The sequence below is a fragment of the Humulus lupulus genome, chromosome 4 (genome assembly GCF_963169125.1).
Source record: "Humulus lupulus chromosome 4, drHumLupu1.1, whole genome shotgun sequence".
In the NCBI taxonomy this organism is placed as follows: domain Eukaryota; kingdom Viridiplantae; phylum Streptophyta; class Magnoliopsida; order Rosales; family Cannabaceae; genus Humulus; species Humulus lupulus.
Window position 1 is genome coordinate 47553085 of NC_084796.1, and position 6257 is coordinate 47559341.

A 6257-nucleotide genomic window follows, 5' to 3' on the forward strand; every position below is an offset into this window, starting at 1 on the left:
TGTAAGCAGTTCGGTATGCCCCGAGAGCATCAAGAAGTCGTGAGGACCAATCTTTGCGGTCAGGATTAACCGTTTTTTCTAAGATTTGCTTAATTTCTCAGTTGGCTAACTCAGCTTGGCCATTTGTCTGTGGGTCATAAGGCAATGCAACCTTTATGAATTACACCATACTCTTGCATTAAGGTCTCGAAAGAATAGTTGCAAAAATGGGTGCCTTGATCACTTATGATAGCTCGTGGTGTGCCAAACCTAAATAACACATTTTCCTTTAAGAATTTCACAACAGTTGTGTTATCATTATTTTGACAAGGCACAACTTCCACCCATTTTGAGACAGTCTATGGCGAGGAAAATGTAAAGGTAGTCAGAAGAAGGTGGAAATGGTCCCATAAAGTCTATCCCCCAACAATAAAATATTTATATTACAAGAATTGGGTTTAATGGCATCATATGTCGCCGGGACAAAGCACCTAATTTCTGACACCTTTCACATGATCGGTAGAAATTGTTAGTGTCTTTGAACAAAGTGGGCCAATAAAGACCACACTGTAAGATATTTGCAGCAGTCTTTTTCATAGAAAAATGACCACCACAAGCTTCATTATGATAAAAGTTCAGGACACTAAAAATTTCATCATCTGGAATGCAACGTCTCATAATTTGGTCGGGGCAATACTTGAAAAGATATGGATCGTCCCAATAGAAGTTACAAACCTCGACAAAAAATTTACATTTATCTTGTGCACTCCATGCAATTGGAAGTTCGCCAGTCACTAAGTAATTAACAATAGTGTACCATGGAAACTTAGTGACTGCGAAGAGATGTTCATCAGGGAAGTCATCTTGAATGGCTGGGCCATCAGCGGAATCAAAAAATTCAAGACAAGATAAGTGGCCCGCTACCACATTTTCAACTCCTTTCTTGTCCTTTATGGTTAGATCAAATTCCTGTAACAGAAGGATCCACCTAATTAAACGCGCCTTAGCATCTTTTTTGGAAATGAGGTCTTTTAAGGCGAAATGGTCCGTAAAGACTATGATAGGTGAACTAATCAGGTAGGAACAAAACTTGTCAAGTGCGAATACTACAGCAAGTAACTCTTTTTCAGTAGTAGAATAGTTCATCTGAGCACTGTTAAGAAATCTACTTGCGTAATAGACAACGAAGGGCTTCCCTTCCCTTCTTTGACCTAAGACGGCCCCTATAGCATAATTGCTAGCATCACACATGACTTCGAATGGTAAGTTCCAATCTGGTGGCTGAATGATAGGGGCGGAAGTGAGTTTTGCAATGAGCGTTCGAAAAGATTCCTCACACTCAGGTGTCCAACTGAACACAACATCTTTTTCTAGGAGGTTTGACAAAGGGCGAGCAATTGTCGAGAAATTTTGTATGAACCTCCTATAGAATCCTGCATGCCCAAGAAAAGATCGAATGCCTTTAACAGTCTTGGGGTTGGGAAACTTTAATATGAGTTCAATCTTTGATTGATCGACCTCAATTTCTCGTTCCGACACGACATGCCCCAAGACTGTGCTTGATGGCATCTTGAAATGACATTTTTCCCAGTTAAGTACCAAGCCTTTCTCTATGCAACGTTTAAGCACAGATTCTAAATTGAGAAGGCTTGATTCAAAAGAATCTCCAAAGATTGTCAAATAATCCATGAATATTTCCATACATTTCTCAATCATATCACTAAATATGCTCATCATGCATTGCTGGAAAGTGGCTGGAGCATTGCACAGGCCAAATGACATACGCCGGAAGGTAAAAGTACCAAAAGGACAAGTGAATGTGGTCTTATCCTGATCTTCTAAGGCAATCTCGATTTGGTAATACCCTGAATAACCATTGAGAAAACTATAGAAAGGATGACCCGCCACACGTTCCAATATTTGATTGATGAATGGAAGTGGAAAATGGTCTTTGCAGGTGGCTGCATTTAATTTTCTATAATCAATGCACATGCGCCATCCAGTTGTGACCTTGGTAGGCACAAGTTCCCCTTTTTCATTTTGTACCACTATTACCCCTGATTTCATGGGAACAACCTGAGTTGGGCTAACCCATTTACTGTCAGCAACAGGATAGATTATGCCAGAATCAAGAAGTTTCAAGACTTCAGTCTTAACTACTTCCTTCATCGTTGGGTTCAATCTTCTTTGAGGGTCACGACGTGGTATAGCCCCGTCTTCCAATTGAATGTGATGGGAGCAAATTAAAGGTCTAATACCTTTGATGTCGGCTATCGTCCATCCTAATGCATCTCTTTGTTCTTGCAGCACATTGATGAGTTGGCCCTCTTGTGTGGCATTGATCTTGGAAGATATTATGATAGGAAAAGTGTTGTCAGCTCCCAGGAAAACATGCTTAAGACCCTCGGGAAGTTGTGCCGACTTTGGTTGAGGAGCCTATTCAATGGAGGGTTTTGGTGTTTCTCGATCTTGAGGGAGTTCCTCAAAGATTGGATTCCAAAACATGGTTCTTCTAACTTGTGAGAGTTTGACAATTTCAGGGTTGATTTTAGACTCATCGGGCTCAGAACTTTCCAAAATTTGGAAGAGGTCATTAAAATGATTAGATGTGTATTTCACTTCGACCTCTTCCGAAATAAGTTTATCAATCATATATGATTGGAAACACTCATCGTTATTAAGTGGTTGTTTGCCGATGTGGAAAACATTCACTTCTAGAATCATGTTCCTGAAAGAGATTTTCATGAGACCATTCCTACAGTTAATGAGTGCATTTGTTATTGCGAGGAAAGGTCTACCGAGAATGATGGGAATTTTGGACTCTATACTCACTTCAGATTGAGTGTCCAAGATGAGAAAATCAACAGGGTAATAGAATTTTTCAATTTGAATCAGAACGTCTTCTACTATTCCCCGAGGTTTCTTCACTGATCGATCAGCCAGTTGTAGCACCACATATGTGGGCTTGAGTTCTCCTAGACCTAATTGCGAGTATATTGAATATGGCATGAGATTTACACTTGCTCCTAAGTCTAGAAGGGCTTGAGCAAATTCCTGTTCCCCAATTTGGCAGGAGATGGTGGGACAACCAGGATCTTTGTACTTAGGCGGTGTCTTATAGTCAATTACCACGCTAGCTTGTTCTGCCAAGAATGTAGTTTTCTTGACTTGGTGCACAAATCCTTGATAACCTTGGCATAAGCCAGCACTTGTTTGATCACATGCAAAAATGGCAAGTTGATCTTCACTTGTGTTAAAAGGTCTAGGATTTCACCATGATTTTCCAGTACCTTTCCGGTGGATTTCAAAGCTTGAGGAAAGGGTGCCTTTACTGGAATGCTTATTGGCACATCATCATCTGGAGTGGGCATTGACGTACTCGTTGTCTTAGTTAACGGTGAAACCGTACTTTGACCACTTCGAGTAGAGATGGCATTAACCTCTTTGAAATTTGTATCTGGAGAGGAGGAGGTTTGTGCCATGTGTTTCCCTTTTTGATGGATTCGAGGTTGAGCGGGAAGTCTACCATGCTCTTGAATTGCCAAAGTAGTGTTTAGCTTTGTCATTTGGATTTTCATGTCTTTCATTTCCTCCACCTTTTTGAGATTTGAAAGCCTCGAATTGTTGTCTAAATGATTCAATTTGGCTTTTGACGTTGACATCTTCCCTTAATTGGTAGATTCCAGTTGATCGTTGCTTGACCATAGGACTCGGTCCATTCCATGTGTAGGACTTTTCAGCGAGAATGTCGAGGTACTCGAAAGCTTCATCGAGATCTTTTTGAAGGAATTCGCCATTGCACATCATTTGTAGGAATTGTCTTTGTCCGGTTGTGAGACCATCATAGAAATAGCTTATCAGACGCCAACTTTCGTATCCATGATGTGGGAATTGATTTATCAAATATCTAAACCTCTCTGAGATCTGATGGAAAGTTTCATGGTCTTTCTGGATGAAGGTAGAGATTTGCCTCTTAAGGGTGCTAGTCTTATGGGACGGAAAATATTTGGCAAAGAATGCTTTTGTCATTTCGTCCCATGTTCCGATAGATCTAGGCCTTAAGGAATACAACCAGCTTTTTTCTTTGTCCTTGAGGGAGAAAGGAAAAATTTCCAATCTCACAATGTTGGTGACATTAGCTCGGTTGTTGAATGTAGCCACCACCTCTTCGAATTCCCGTATATGCATGTACGGACTCTCATTTTCCAACCCATGGAAGGTTGGTAAGAGGTTAATCATGCCGGGTTTGAAATCGAAATTTGGCATATTGTTGGGATACATTATGCATGAAGGTGTGGCTGTACGTGTAGGATGTAAATAATCCTGTAGCGTTCTTGGTTGGACTTCATCTTGATGAGCCATCGTGGGTGGTTCAGGAAGTCTCGGTGAATTGGGAGAATTTGAACGAATGAAAGAAAATGACGAACTAGGAGAACTAAAGCTTTAACTTGTTGTCTCACAAATCTCCCTAGTGCATCTCTATTTCGTAGCATAAATATATATATTTTATTTTGTAAGTATTATAAGCGCAAATGTGTAATAGTGTAATAAGCATACACCAAAATATTCCCAGGCCAATTGGGAAGGCTGCCAAGGTACCACTTTAGGACCAAGAGCTTTTCTAGAACTCCCCGAGGTTCTTAGAAAAGGTTGGAGGGTAACACTAACACATACCTTATTTAAGAACCAATTTTTCTAAGACAGAACAAGTTTGGCTTTTACTAATTTCCAAAATTACACAAATGTTCTCAATACATTGTTTTTTTTATTTAAAATTTTATGCTTGATTTTTTTTTCAGAAAAAAAAAACTAAATCTAGAAAATAATTTCTAAACCTAAAAGTAAAATAAATAAAATAAAAGAATAACAAAAATAAATAAATAAATAAATAAATAAAATGAATAAATAAAAAAATTACTAATGAAAAATAAAATAAAAGAGAAATAAACAAAAAAAACTTATACTACTTTTTCTTTTTCTTTTTAAATAGAAAAAAAATTAATTTACTATGCAAACCTTTAATTGTAGAATTACCTCCCCAGCAACGGCGCCAAAAATTAATATCACCCAATAACTCTGTTATACCCAGATTTCGAGCCGTAGCAAATATGACCTCGAAAGCTGAGTTCGCATTAAATGGTCTCGTGAGGGTTAGGGTATGCTCTACGATTGTAAATCGGAGCCTGCAAAGTATGGTACAGACCTCGAATAAGGGGTGACCTCGAAATGATCTCGATCTCGAAGGATAGCTCTGTGAGCCCCTCATCTTCAGAAACAACTTCGGAGCAGGGATCTCGAGCTAGATATGCCATCTCGAAAGAAATGTCAGCTCGGGAAGTGTCAGTGGCTCGCACAATGACGTGAAGCCTTGGAGATACTCAATGGCTACCTTGAATATCTACAAGTGTTGTAGATATAGGATATGATCCTCATTTATTGATGTAAATCCCCAAAAATCGTGGGATATTATTTAGTCAGTTATGCGTTTCCTGATCTTTGGGGAACGTTTCCTTGTATATCTGATTATTGGCATTTAAGGCCATTTATTTTTATTCACAAAAGAGTAACTACCCAAAATGTGTGGGATAGTATTCTGCATCCTTCTCTATAAATAGAGAAGTGATGCACCATTGTAAAGGACCGAATTTCTGATTCTTGAGAGAAAACTCTGGAGAATTCATACTAAAGAATTTTTCAGAGATAATCTTGAGATTAATAACAGAGACTCGTGGACTAGGCAGATTTAACTGCTGAACCACGTAAAAACCGCGTGTCTGATTCGTTTGTTTGTTTTAGCCATTGTCTTTAATTGTTTACGTGCTCTCTTCTTTTATCTGTTGACGAAAAACGGCGTCAACAAACTCCTAAGCAGTCGCAGTAGTAATCGGGCTATATCGTATCCACAGAGAGGTAAAATACAAGTAAAAAGAAAGATTAGTAAATTAGAAATAATAAACTTCGAAATAATGTAACTTTGAAAAAGAATATATTTTTTACAAACATTAAATAAACAAAATCGAGGAATTAGAATCAGAAAGAAAATATGGAAGGTGTAAGCTTCATTCAGGCAAACATATATATATTTTAATAAAAGTGACTCATTCTACTCAACTATAATTCTACACCATTAATTATAGTTGGAAAATATATATAATAAAGTTCACCTTAAAATATGTTCTTAATTAAATTATACTAACTTCTAATTTTAAAACATATCATATTATATACCTTAGGGCGACAAAATACCAATGGCAGAATGCAATAAAAACCATATAATA

General features: G+C 38.1%; 1 non-coding gene across 1 annotated transcript; it reads left to right on the forward strand.

The window, feature by feature from the left end:
- The first annotated feature begins 3853 nt into the window (after positions 1–3853).
- LOC133833282 (small nucleolar RNA R71) lies at positions 3854–3960 on the forward strand. Its single transcript, XR_009892674.1, has one exon. It is a non-coding gene; the product is annotated as a small nucleolar RNA R71 (small nucleolar RNA).
- Positions 3961–6257: the final 2297 nt, after the last annotated feature.